Source organism: Strix uralensis, chromosome 32 (genome assembly GCF_047716275.1).
Source record: "Strix uralensis isolate ZFMK-TIS-50842 chromosome 32, bStrUra1, whole genome shotgun sequence".
Lineage (NCBI taxonomy): Eukaryota > Metazoa > Chordata > Aves > Strigiformes > Strigidae > Strix > Strix uralensis.
In genome coordinates this window covers 2,596,146-2,608,607 of record NC_134003.1, presented here as the reverse complement: position 1 = coordinate 2,608,607, position 12,462 = coordinate 2,596,146, and positions in this window count along the sequence as shown.

The following is a 12,462-nucleotide window of genomic DNA, read 5'->3' as shown; positions in this document are numbered from 1 at the left end:
CTGAGACCCTGCGTGGGGCCTGAACCACCAGTGCGGGGTCTGTATCCAATGTGTGGGGCCTGAACCACCGTGTGGGGCCTGTGTGGGGCCTGAGACCCTGCGTGGGGCCTGAACCACCAGTGTGGGGTCTTGTATCCAATGTGTGGGGCCTGAACCACCGTGTGGGGCCTGTGTGGGGCCTGAGATCCTGTGTGGGGCCTGTACCCCCAGCATGGGGCCTGCGTGGGGCCTGTACCCACTGTGTGGGGCCTGAACCCCCAGTGTGGAGCCTGTAACCCCACTGAGGGGTCTGTACCCGCAGCGTGGGGCCTGACACCCTGCCTGGGGCCTGCGTGGGGCCGGTACCCCCAGTGTGGGGCCTGAACCCCCAGCGTGGGGCCTGTACCCACCCTGTGGGGCCTGTACTCCCAGCGTGGGGCCTGTACCTCTTGTGTGGGGCCAGTACCCCACTACACAGGGCATGAACCCCCAGCGTGGGGCTTGTACCCCTTTGTGGGGCCTGTGTGGGGCCAGTAACCCCAGCGTGGCGTCTGAACCCCAGAATCCAGGAGGCCAAGGGGACGGTGTGAGGCCGATTCCTGCTGGGGATTGCTTTAACTCCAGGGAAAGCCGCAGGGCAAAGCAGCCCCACTGTGCCCCCACCTCCGGGCAAGGAGCTGCCGCCTCTCCCTCCGCCCCACGGCGCAGGGGGACAATGCCGAGTGGGCCGGCTGGCACCGGGGCCTGGCGGCACAGCGCGTCCTCCTGGCCAAGCGCTTGGCATTCCCCGTGCCGTGGGTGTCCGAAGCACGCTGAAAATGTACCCGGGCGCTGCCGCTCGGGTTATTTCTCTGCGCCAGGAGGATTCATCCTCACGAAGCCAAACGGGAGGTTTCAGTGGCCGGTGTGGGGAGACCGGTGATGCCACCAGCTCTGCCGTGGGGCGTTGGGACGTGCTGGGAAATCCCAGCAGCGCTCCCACGGGGTTGGGTGTATTCGCTGCTCCGGTCCATCTCCCGCTCAGCTTTTCGGCCACGCAAACGCGTTTCCCTCGAGAAAGGTGGGGAAAGGCGCCGGGCCGGTGCGGCGGCGGCAGTCGGGGGCCGCTGGGGCCGGTGGCGGTCGGCGGCAAACCCCCAGGCGGGACGAGCAGCGTGGGGCCCGTCATGCGGAGCGTTCAGCTGATCCGGGCGCTGAATCGCAGCCTTTGTTCCTCGCCAGCGACCGCGCGTTGTTTATATCTCGCACAAAAGGATTGTTTATCATGTCAGGGCCCGAGAAAAGTCCAGTAAAGAAAGAACAGTCTGTGCTGTGGAGTCCCGGCCTCCCCAGAGTCTTTTTCTTCCCCCCTGCCGCAGTGTTTGTTCAGAGGAGAGGCTTTCCGAGCGCCCCTGAGTTCCAAGCGGTGGCATGGCAAGCTGTCCCCGCCGCGGCGCGGGCGGGCGTCGCCTCGGCCTCCTTCCGTGCTGCTTTCCAGCTGCCTGGAGCGACGGCGAGGGGTCAGCGAGGCAGGCACGGCGTTAGATATAAGTCAAATCTTACCTCTTTCCTGCCAGTTCTAGTTTAAACCATTTCCACAGCTGGGAGAAACGGTTTTGCCGCAGATTTCCCTCTGAGGAGATGTGCGAGGCCTCTGCACCCGGGAGTGGTAACGCCGGGACTGCCCTTCCCTCCAAAACCTCGCGGTGGGGATGGGGACGGCGACAGCTGGTCCCCACGACGCAGCCGCTTCTGGGCTGCCCCACGGCTCTTCCACAGCCCCCCAACGCTCTCCTGGGCCTGATTCTCGTTGGCATTAGTGGTTTTACGAGTTCAGCACAGTTTTTTTAGGTCCGCAGCGTCCCTTCAGCTGAGCTTTCACAAGATTTTGGGCTCCCTGCCTTGGCACGCCGGCTGCCTCTTCTCCAGGCTGGCCGGAGCAGTTTCTGTGAGCGGGGAGGATGCGTTGGTGTCATGTCGGCTCTGCTGCAGCCGGGAGGATCGATGCAGCCACGGTGGCGGCTCCTCTTGGCTAGTGCCAAGGGCTGTGCAAAGCCCTGGGCCAGGCTTACGTCTCCCTGGGGGCTCGAGCAGAAGCTGGGCCTAAAGGAGAAGCTGCAAATGGATGGCGGAGATTCAAACAGCTGATTCAAGGGTGCTGAACGTGCGCGCAGCCTCCCCCTTTCTCCGTTCGTGTCCTATCTCATACAGATGGGCAAGGGCTCTCTTCTTCCTCCCGTGGGCTCTCTTCTTCCTCCCGTGTCCCCCACTAACCTACGTGCAACCCACCCGCCCAGGTGCTTTTCCCGGTGTTGCTCTTCCAGGCGAGCGACCGCACGCTCCCGAGCGTCGGCCCCGGTTTCATCCGGCGCTCGGCGACGTTGTGATCCCGTCGCTGCGGTTCAGAGCCTGCGGTGAAGCAGCTTTGTCCCGGGATCCTGCGAGACATCCAGTAAGTTCCCATCAGGCGAAACTTGGAAGTGTAGGATGGTTCTTAAAATCCATCTTGGCACCTTCGGGGGGGGGAACGGGGCCGGCCTGCGAAGCGCGGGAGCGAGGGGAAGGGCTTTTGGGAGGAGAGGACGTGCAGCCGGCACGCGTCTAACAAGACGATTTGTGATGCAGCCGAGGGGCAACCAGCTGAGCTACAGATGCTTTTCCAACCATTTTGGGGGCTGACTGAAGGTGATGTTATAGCGTTATTATTTTAAGACACGGGGCTTGTGTCTTAAACACGCCCTCAGCACCTCGGCAGGGAGAGAGCGCGGCAGAGGAGCCGGCCCTCGGTCTCAGCCTCTTTGCTGGCCTCGAAGCCGAGGCGGCAGGAAAAGAGCAGCGGGGTGAGCTCCCCGCGAGCCTCCCCTGCACAACACCTGGGCGGGGAGCGGGCAAGAGCGATTCCGGGCAGCACAATGGCACCTTTGACAGCAGACACCGCAGTTCTTTAAACGACTGAATTGTTCCATTCTTGCCGCTCGCCGTGGTGCCATCAGTCATTCGGGGGCACATCCTGGCGCGACGCGAGCGGGGACGGCTCCACTGAGCTACGCGGAGTTTCACCCACCTACATCAGCTCCAGAGTCTGTTTATGGATTTGATTTTTATTTTTTTTTTCCCCCCCATTCGGGTGAAAGCTTTCTCAGAACATCCTAGTTGGAAATCTCGCAGCAGCTCCTGCGCAAGACGCGCCTCAGATGCCGGACACATAATAGTGCTTCGCACTTCTGAAGACCCTTTCTCTGAGGATTTCAGAGGACTTCACGTATGGAAATGCATTAACCCTTCCAGCAGCCCCCAGTTTGATTCCAGCCCTTGCTTCTGGGAGGTTAATGGGGTTGGTTTTGTTCCCAGTGGGTGGTGGAGGAGAGCGGGATTCCTGATATCCAGCCCTAACTGCCAATAGCGGAAGGTGAAAATCCTGATTTTTCCAAGTCTGGATTTTCCCAAGCTCCTGTTGATCCGCATCGCCGCGTGTTTATCCTGCTGGGGACGTGAGCGGTGGATGGGAGGTGGGAACCGCAGGGTGACCCGGGTGACGGGGCGCGGTCAGAGCAGCCTCGGGGTGCTGCGTTTGGAGGAAGGCAACGAAACGTGGGTGTGGGGGCGCTGCGGGGCGGTTGCTCTCACGTAAGAAGAGAAATCTAAAGTAGCGCGTTGAAGAAGAGAGTACCAGCTCCAGGGGGGAGACCAAGAAGAAATGCATCAACCAACTCGGCTGAAAAACCCTGTTTTCACTCGGTTTCTTTGTGATGCTTTATTTTAGCTGGATCGTTGTCGGAAGTGGTGTGAGAGGGAGGACAGGACACGGGAAGAATGTGAGGGTGAGGCAGGGCTGGCGAGAGGCAGAGTCGGAGCTGCCGGCTGCGGCTCTGCCGAGGGGGGAATCCACATCTGGCTCTGCCGGAGTAGGCACACCCCGGGGTATGACCTTTTCTTTGGAAAACCCCAAAGGAGAAGCAAATCTGAAACATTTGTGTGTCTGTTCGGATACGTTTGGCTCAGTCATGAACTGTTAAGCTTAATTTTGTGACAGCTGGGGTGGACTGTCTGGCTTTTAATGCTTTGGAAATTAAAAAAACATTGTAAAACAAATTAAAACCTCATAAAACCAGAGGTTAACTAAAGGCCCAACTCACACTTATCTCACTATATTGGGTATTACTGTCCCTTCTGTGGCGAGTGAGATAAATCTCGGTTTCTGTGAGGTTACTGACTTGGTGGCCCAGAAGCCAGCGCTCGTTCAACTTGCTGTAAAGCCCTGGGTGCCCCAGGACACGTCCCCCGGGGTTTGCTCCCGCGGGGCCACAGGCCAACGTCCCAGTGCGGTAAAGCCCCGGTGCAGCCCCGCGGTGTCTGACCGAGGAGCTGATTTTGAGGCTGGCTGCTGAGCTGGAGTTACCCAACCGCGCCTGCTCCGCGACAGCAATCCTCCGGCGACGAGGATCAACGCAGAGCTCCACGCAACAGGCAAAACGTGGAGGTTTTCCCTTTCTTCTGAAGCTTCGGGCGCCGGTCACCAGCAGAATTAATGCTCAGCGTAGCCCAGGGCTGGTAGCCAGAGCGCTAAAGCAGCCGTTGTCCTTAGAGCACCCGCAGCCTGACACACCAGCACCGTTACGGCGCTTTACATCACGGATATGAAGGCAGATTAAAGCGCGGTCTCGACCGAGCGCAATGACTCGCCTGGATTTGTTAGGGGACATGAGGATAAATAAGAAGAGTGCCATAAAGAGGATCAGGGATTGGAGTGGAGGGGGATAAAGACAAAGGAGCAGATGGCGAGCGTCGCCAAGACACGGAGGAGTGAGGCGAGGCACTCGTGAGCCCAGGACCGCCGTGGTCCGGGCTCTGCACACAAATCACTTCGGTAGTGAAGAGAAATCTTTGATGAGGAGGTGCAGGGATCGGAGACACAAAGTCTTTCCAGCTTCACTTGGGCTCGACCGGTTAGCTCTGGACTGGTTTATGAAGAAGACTTTTAAAGGCCTCAGCTAGCAGGGTTATGAAAGAGCTTTTCTTACCTTAAAACTCACTCAACTTTCCCCAAAAAACCTTATGGAGTGGGCAATTAACTCAACAGAATTGACATACACACGCAGTTTCCAAAAGAAAGTCGGTGAGGTTCTGGTCCCAAAAGGACCTTTGCTTGTTTATTTGCTTTTTTTCCCCCCCCCCATCACTGTTAAAAGGGGAAGCACAATAAGATTATGAAAAAATAATGAGGTGAAGTAAACCATTCCACATAATGAAGTGTGCTCGTTTTCCAAGGCCAACAGGAAACCACAAGACTTACTGTAGGACAGCTCAATAGATGCAGAAATTGTTCCCAAGGCAGTTAAATGGAGCTACTTGTATTTACTAATGAGAGATAATTGAATAGGAAGAAAGACGTGCCTACTCATGGTATGATGACTTCTTTTTTACTCCATTAGAAAAGCAGAGGGTTAAATGGCAGCTGACAAGCAAACCTAATAGGAAAACAAACTAATTTTTGGCTTCACAGGCCTGAAACTCTTCAAAGATGGAAACTCATCCAAACCTTATTTTACTTGCCAAGATCCTCTTTTTTTTTTTTTTTTTTTACGTAGCACTTTTCCTCAGAGACCCGAACGCTGTGGCAGAAGATGTCTTGGACACGAGTGTCGTTTTGGAGTGTAAGAACTGAGGCACAGGGAGAGGGTCGGGATTTTCCCAAGTGACCAGAAACCAGATGCAGAGCCAGGACTGGGAGTGGGATGCTGGAAAGCTTCTTGCACGTAGGAGAGAGATAGGGAGAGAAAATTATTTTGTATTAATGGAAACCAGAGAAGGGAAAACATCACGAGACGTACAGGCGGAATTGTTTCTAAGCAACTACTCTATTTTTCAAAGTTTGCATGAATCTCTGCTCCCTTCTGGCAGTGATCTGTTTTTCCTCTCTCCTCTAACTAACGTTATTACCCTTTTACTGACACGAGAGGAAGATGATTTTGTTACTGAACCGAAGATGTTAATTTATAGGAGCGACTGCTTAGTTCTTGGCCCATTTCCAGAGCCGGACTCGCTCACGCCACGGGTGGATTTGGCCCCTGGATGCCACAACACACACGAGGATGAGGCGTAATGGGACTCGAGGGAAACGCTCGCGGTATTTCTTGGTTAAAAGGCAGCTGCTTTTGAGAAGTACGCCAGGAGATGACTGTTGAACTGATGTGTGTTTTCACGGCATACACAAACATTTCCATTTCCTCGCTACGAGGGAGCTGACAAAAGGTACGAGCTGTCCGGGGCTGGACGCCCGTAGCCGGTTGGGTTGCCGTCGCCGTTGGCTACCGCCGCAGCTTTGCCCACGAAGCAGTAATAGGATGCGCGGGGGGATTATCTCCTCTTCTGACGCGGTATCTGAGGCTGGGGCTTCCCGTGCTTTGGCTCTCTCCCACCAGCAGCAGACCTGGAACGTCGTCCGAGGGGTTCGTCAGGCACAAATGACATTAGTGGGAAGCAGACGCTGACGTCAGAACGGCCGAGACATCTGGCTCGAAGGGGCACATCTGAGTTTTTCTAACTCGGTGTGTCTGGTTTGCAGCTGGTACCGAGAACACATAAACCAGGGAGTTATTCCACGGCGTTGTTTGCATCAAGGTGGTTTCCAGCTTAAAATTTCAACCTGGATCTCTGGGATTTCATTTACGAGCTTGTGTTCAATTAGACACGTCGAGCGGAAGCGCCACAACCAAAGTCGTGGCTGAAACCTGCTTCTCCTTCAGAGCAGGAAGAGATAAAGGAAGCACAGTCTGATCCAGTAACGTCACTGGTTTGATACACGGGTCAAATATAAAATATCAAACAGCCACTTGGAGCATTTTCCACGTGAAGCACAAGTCTGTGGAGATTCTCTGAGCAGGGGAAGCTCTTCTCACCCCAGTCCCCAGCTCTTGCTGTGTCATGGGACAGCTACTCACGTTTGGTGAAAGAACCAACATTATCTGCTGCAGCAAAGAGGGTGAAAAATGATTTTCCTACGTTGAGAATGACGTAGAACCGTTTTAAAGATGTGCGACAGGATGGGATGTGAATCAGAGGTTGCGGAGAGGAGGAATTTTCTGTTACGTGGTAGCGTGTGATGACCCAGGAAACGCAGAGTGCCCCAGCCAGCTTTCTCTTTGAAACAAGAAGAGGAAAATTGGTTCCTTTGTAAATAATCAAGATAAAATTTTGATCTCTTAAAATAGACACGACCGTAATCCTGGGACAATCCTATTGACTAAACTCAGGTCCCAAAATCTGCACCTGAAGCTGTTGTCACACTGTCTACATCGTAACTGGACTAGAGTGATTATTAGTGAGGTTAGATAGATTTTTATTTAGACAAATATCATTTAAATGAATTTTTAAGAAAGATTTAAATTAGAAACAATGTCAAATGTTACACTGCCCAGCAACAAGTCCCACTGAGATGAAACCGCTCTTCCACCGTCCAAAGTCACCCTGTGGGAAAGGAAAATTGTAAAGATTTCCTCAAAATAAAAATACAGTTGCTGTAAATGTCTTATCTGCAAATAATGGATAAATATCTTACAAATAAGATGGACATTTTCACTCTCAGTAATTAATAAAATTATCACTGGAGCTATTTTTACCCTGGAATATCTCTTTTCTGTTAGTTTATATCACATCCATTATTTGAAAAATTTGTAAAAGTGGTACAAACCCACCGAATTCTATGGCGATGAACTCGAAGCACGAGGAAAACCCACCACGACAGCCAACAAACGTTTTGCCGCATCCTCCTCAAAACGAGTCACCCACATCCCACCCTGACCCGTCGCAGGTGGATTAAAGCCGCAGTGGACAAATAATTATGGGAATCGGGGAGTCGGAACTAAGAAACCCCGAGGACCGTCCTGTCTGACGGGCTCGCCAGGAGAGCGGCTCAGGGTTTGGGACTGTCCCCTGACACGAGAGCCTTCGACTTCTGGAAACTGCAGATTTTATTGTGGTTTTATTGCGGTTCCCTTTTGCCCGCAGTTCCCAGAGTGCTGCACCCTTTGGTACAAATGAAATTGGTCAGCAGAGTTTTAGGGCTGATTTGGAGGCCAACGCTGTGGTACGTTGGCAAAGCTTAGATGGGGGAAGGGGAAAATGAAAAGAGATTAAAAATAAGGAGCCTCTGACCACAATTTTCTGGATTCGCATGAAGCCAAGGTATTTGAATTACTTGGGCCAGTGAATCTCCAAATATCCAGTCAAGTTTAGAAGGCAGATAAACTAAAGACAAAATCTGCATCGGGAGCGACTTTATCTTTTGGAATAAATGAACTAGAGCATTCTTCCAGAGCTTTGTGCTGCCAGGCTGGCGTGCCTCTGACTCGGTATTGCTGTCCGTACTTCTCAGGAAGGTGCCCGGATCCGTCCATTATCATTATTATTTTATGCATTTGTGCTACGGGAGCTTGCGGGATCTTGGTGCCAGCCCAGCTGCTCGGCTCCGCGCTACGGCAGAACAAAAAGTCCCTGACTCAAAGGTATTTTGAAGAGCATTAAAAATGCAATCCCTTATCCGGCAATTTAAAACCAGGCTCCAGCAGCAGAGGACAATTTACAATTGATTGTCTGTTTTTCTATGGTTGAATGTCTTGCAAGCATTAGACTTTATTTTCAGATGTGCCTCCTGCTACCTCAATTTGACTAAAATCCAGTCCCTGATGTCTCATCGTGGACATTCAAAATCACGAAGGAGACGCAGTGTCACAGCTTTTGATGTAATAACCGGTTTCAACAACAAAAAAATAGAATTTGGGATTCTTTTAATCTATTTTACACGTTTGGTGTGGACATAATTTACAGTCTACGTGGAAGGTTGGGTGTTTTTTTATGGACCTACTGCTTTGCTGGTGCTTTGGGTATGTGTCTGCTCTATCCTACACCACCTTGAGCTTTCTCCACCTGTCAGAGTTGCAGCAGCCCCGTAATGAAGGAATTACCCCCCCGCCCCGCCCCAGTAATTACATGAATTTTGAATCCTTTTTTGATAGTAGAATATTAATGTTAAAATAACAAAATAATTCTTGCGTTATACTTTTGATTTGTAATTCATTTAGTCTAACAGAGAAACGGCAAAGGCACAAAAAGGCATTTGTGTTCCTTTAAGGACAATTACAAAGATGTATTTAAGGAGGAGACAACACTCTGCGCTTATTTAGTTGAAAAAAATCTTCACTGACGTCGTTACAAAAGCATTTCCAAGGAGACTGGACAAATAATTAAATGCAAAGTATTTTCCAGACACTAAATCATTTAAAATCTAAACAAGGCCAGAAAACAATAGGATGCAATTACCACTTTTTTATTTAGTTTGCAATTATTCTGCATATAAAGCAGGATCCTTTGCCGTGAGTACCCCCACTAACTCCTGAAGTGTCAGTCAGTCTGAAGATGAGAAGTAAAAGCAGGTGCCTGGAATAGTATTTTTCCTAGAGAAATCCCCAACGCTCTAAACCACGCAAATCTTTTTCTGTATAAAGATCCGTACGTAGGCGAAACTTCCTGCCTCTGACTGCTCTGTAGGAAGAAGCCCCAACGTATTTTGAACAGTGAAATGAAATTTAAAATGTGATTTCCACCGAAGAAGACCCAAAGTATTTTGCACGGTGAAATGAAATTTAAAATGTGATTTCCACTGGTAATCTAAGTGCTTAAAAGACCACAAACGTGTAGGCTACTGGGTGAGGAAAAGGGCGGTCGCTTAATTGGACGTGCAAGGCAGGATTTATCCATTTATCCATTCCTCTATAAATAGTGATCTGCCAGCGAGGGTGCGCTGGCTCCGCTTCGTGCGGCCCCTTTTTAGCTCCGTCCCTCCCGGAATAGCACCTAATCCCACCCTCTGCTCGCACTGCGATTAGCGGGACCGAAGGCTCTTCTGGGTGCTGGAACGCTGCTCGGCCAGAGCCCGTGTTCCTGAAGGGGAGCGTTACCTCCTTTTCAGTAAAACTAAGTGACGTTTGTGTCCTTTGAACCTGGAAGGACATTGCTCTGATTCACCGAGCGCTCCCTGGTACGAGCACAAATTAAAAAAATCTGTGATTTTGGGTGTAAGGATGGACGAGTTGTTTAGTCTGGAGAAGAGGAGGCTGAGGGGAGACCTCCTGGCCCTCTACAGCTCCACCGAGCTGTGGCGCGGGCGATGCGCTGGGGGAAGAGATCCACCCCGAGGGGCCCGGGCAGGCTGGAGAGGGAGGACATGCCAACCTCACGGAGCTCAACAAGGCCAAGTACAGATTGTCTGTACCTCTTGTACCAGCACCTGCGTGGCCAGCAGGGACAGGGAAGGGATGTGACCCCTGGGCTCGGCACTGGGGAGGCCGCCCCTCGATTCCTGGGTTCAGTTTTGGGCCCCTCACCCCAAAAAGGCCATTGAATGACTCGAGCGTGTCCAGAGAAGGGCAACGGAGCTGGTGCAGGGTCTGGAGCACAGGTCTGATGGGGAGCGGCTGAGGGACCTGGGGGGTTTAGTGTGGAGAAGAGGAGGCTGAGGGGAGACCTCCTGGCCCTCTGCAACTCCCTGAAAGGAGGGTGCAGAGAGGGGGGAGGAGTCTCTTGAGCCAAGGACCCAGCGGCAGGCCAAGAGGGAATGGCCTCAAGCTGCGCCAGGGCAGGGTCAGACTGGCTCTTAGGAAGGATTTCTTTGCAGAAGGGGTTGTTGGGCGTTGGAATGGGCTGCCCAGGGCAGGGGGGGAGTCCCCATCCCTGGAGGGGTTGAAGAGTCGGGTTGAGCCAGCACTGAGGGATCTGGTGGAGTTGGGAACGGTCAGGGGGAGGTTCATGGTTGGACTGGAGGAGCTTCAAGGGCTTTTCCAACCCAGAGGATTCTGTGATTCTGTGAGGGGGAGATGGGAACTGTGCGAAGAAAGGGGTGGGAGAAGAGCTCTCAGAAGGTGGGATTTGCAGAAGTGTACGAATGGGTGATACAGACACAAAAAAAAGCTCTAAAGCCATCTTTAAGTTTCCTAAATAGGAACATGATCTGTGTCACTGCTCTCCCTGTGGTGGAAATGAGTGAGGAACAGGGGGTTGTCCAAGAGAAAGGAGAAGTTCCTGTGCGCTAATATTAACGATGTGGAGAAAAAAAGGCACAACGCTCCCTTGGCTCTTTCACAGGCTGGTTTTAACCCTCCGAGCCAGCGCACCCTGGGCCGAAACACCGCGGTTCTCCTGAGCCCGCCTGGGCAGCCCAGGCTCAGATCCCACGGCCCGAGTCCACGTGGGAGGATCAGCCCAGCAAGATCCTCTGACCTTCAAGACCAGTTTGTTTTTATTTTTTTCCCCAGACTTCTCCCCCTCTCTGGCAAGACACACCCAGGTTTAGCTATGGGACTGCCACGAATTCGGCGACTCGTGTATCGCAGCGACGCGCGGGGTTGTCGCACACGTTAACACTTCAAACTCTCCATCCATCTGCCGAGGCAATCTCTCCATCGCAGCCACATCTCGCGACCGGCCCCATCTGTCGTTCCCTTTCCCTGATTTTTCCCCACAACTGGTGACGAGCAGCGTGCACACGCCTCGCGTGGCGCGGAAAACCGAGCGGCGAGACGCGGCCGCCGCTTGAAACTCCCCCGCAGCCTCGGTGCTGCGGGATGCCGAGGACGAGCCACAGCGTGGGCCCAGCCAACCTCACTTCTTCTGGGGAACCGCGTGTTGCACCTCGGCCACATCCCTCCAAAAGGCCAGTTTTGACCAGTAAAATCTGTTTAATTCTGGGTGGTCGGTGGTTTCCCGGAGCCCTGAGCCCCGAGGAGGCTGCAGGTCCCTCTCCGCCGCGCCGCAGGCGCCCTCTGCCTGAGCGCTGCAGGAATTAAAACTCCATTAAAATCGGGTTTAAAATGCCACCGGTCTTTTGTGGGTTTCCCCAGGAGTTGCATTTTGGGGCTATTTACGTTTAATTGGTTATTTAATCTAAGGTGCTACAAGTTTCTTCAATTCCAGTGCTTTAATTAAAACTGATAATTAAACGAGACTGACGGCGTGTCACTACTTTCCAATTTTTTTTTTTTAATTCTCAAAATTTTTTCCAGATTTTCAAATTTTTTTTTCCCCTAAACCACCACAAATTAAAACAAACATTTTACAACTCAAACCCAAGTACTTTAAATAAAGCAAAACGCACACGTAGCCACCAGTTTTGTGAGAACACCTTGGAACACACCCTAAATTTCTGCCAACTGGCGGGCGAGTGAATCACCTCCGCATCTATGAAAAGCTGGGTTTTTTTCGCTTCATAATTTTTCTAAGCCGTTCAGCTAAACAACAAAGTTTCAGAAGGGATGATGTCATACATTATCTCAGGTTGTTATTCCGCCGGGCGCTGGCAAAGCAAACGCTTCCCATCGCTCACCTCCTCTGTTTGGGCGGTTTCCTCGGTGTTCTCTTCTCTGCGGATTTAAAAATAGAAGCGCAATGGTTTTAACACTTCGAGTTACCTGCAGGCCGCGTGATTCACATCCAAATTATAACTCTGAAGGC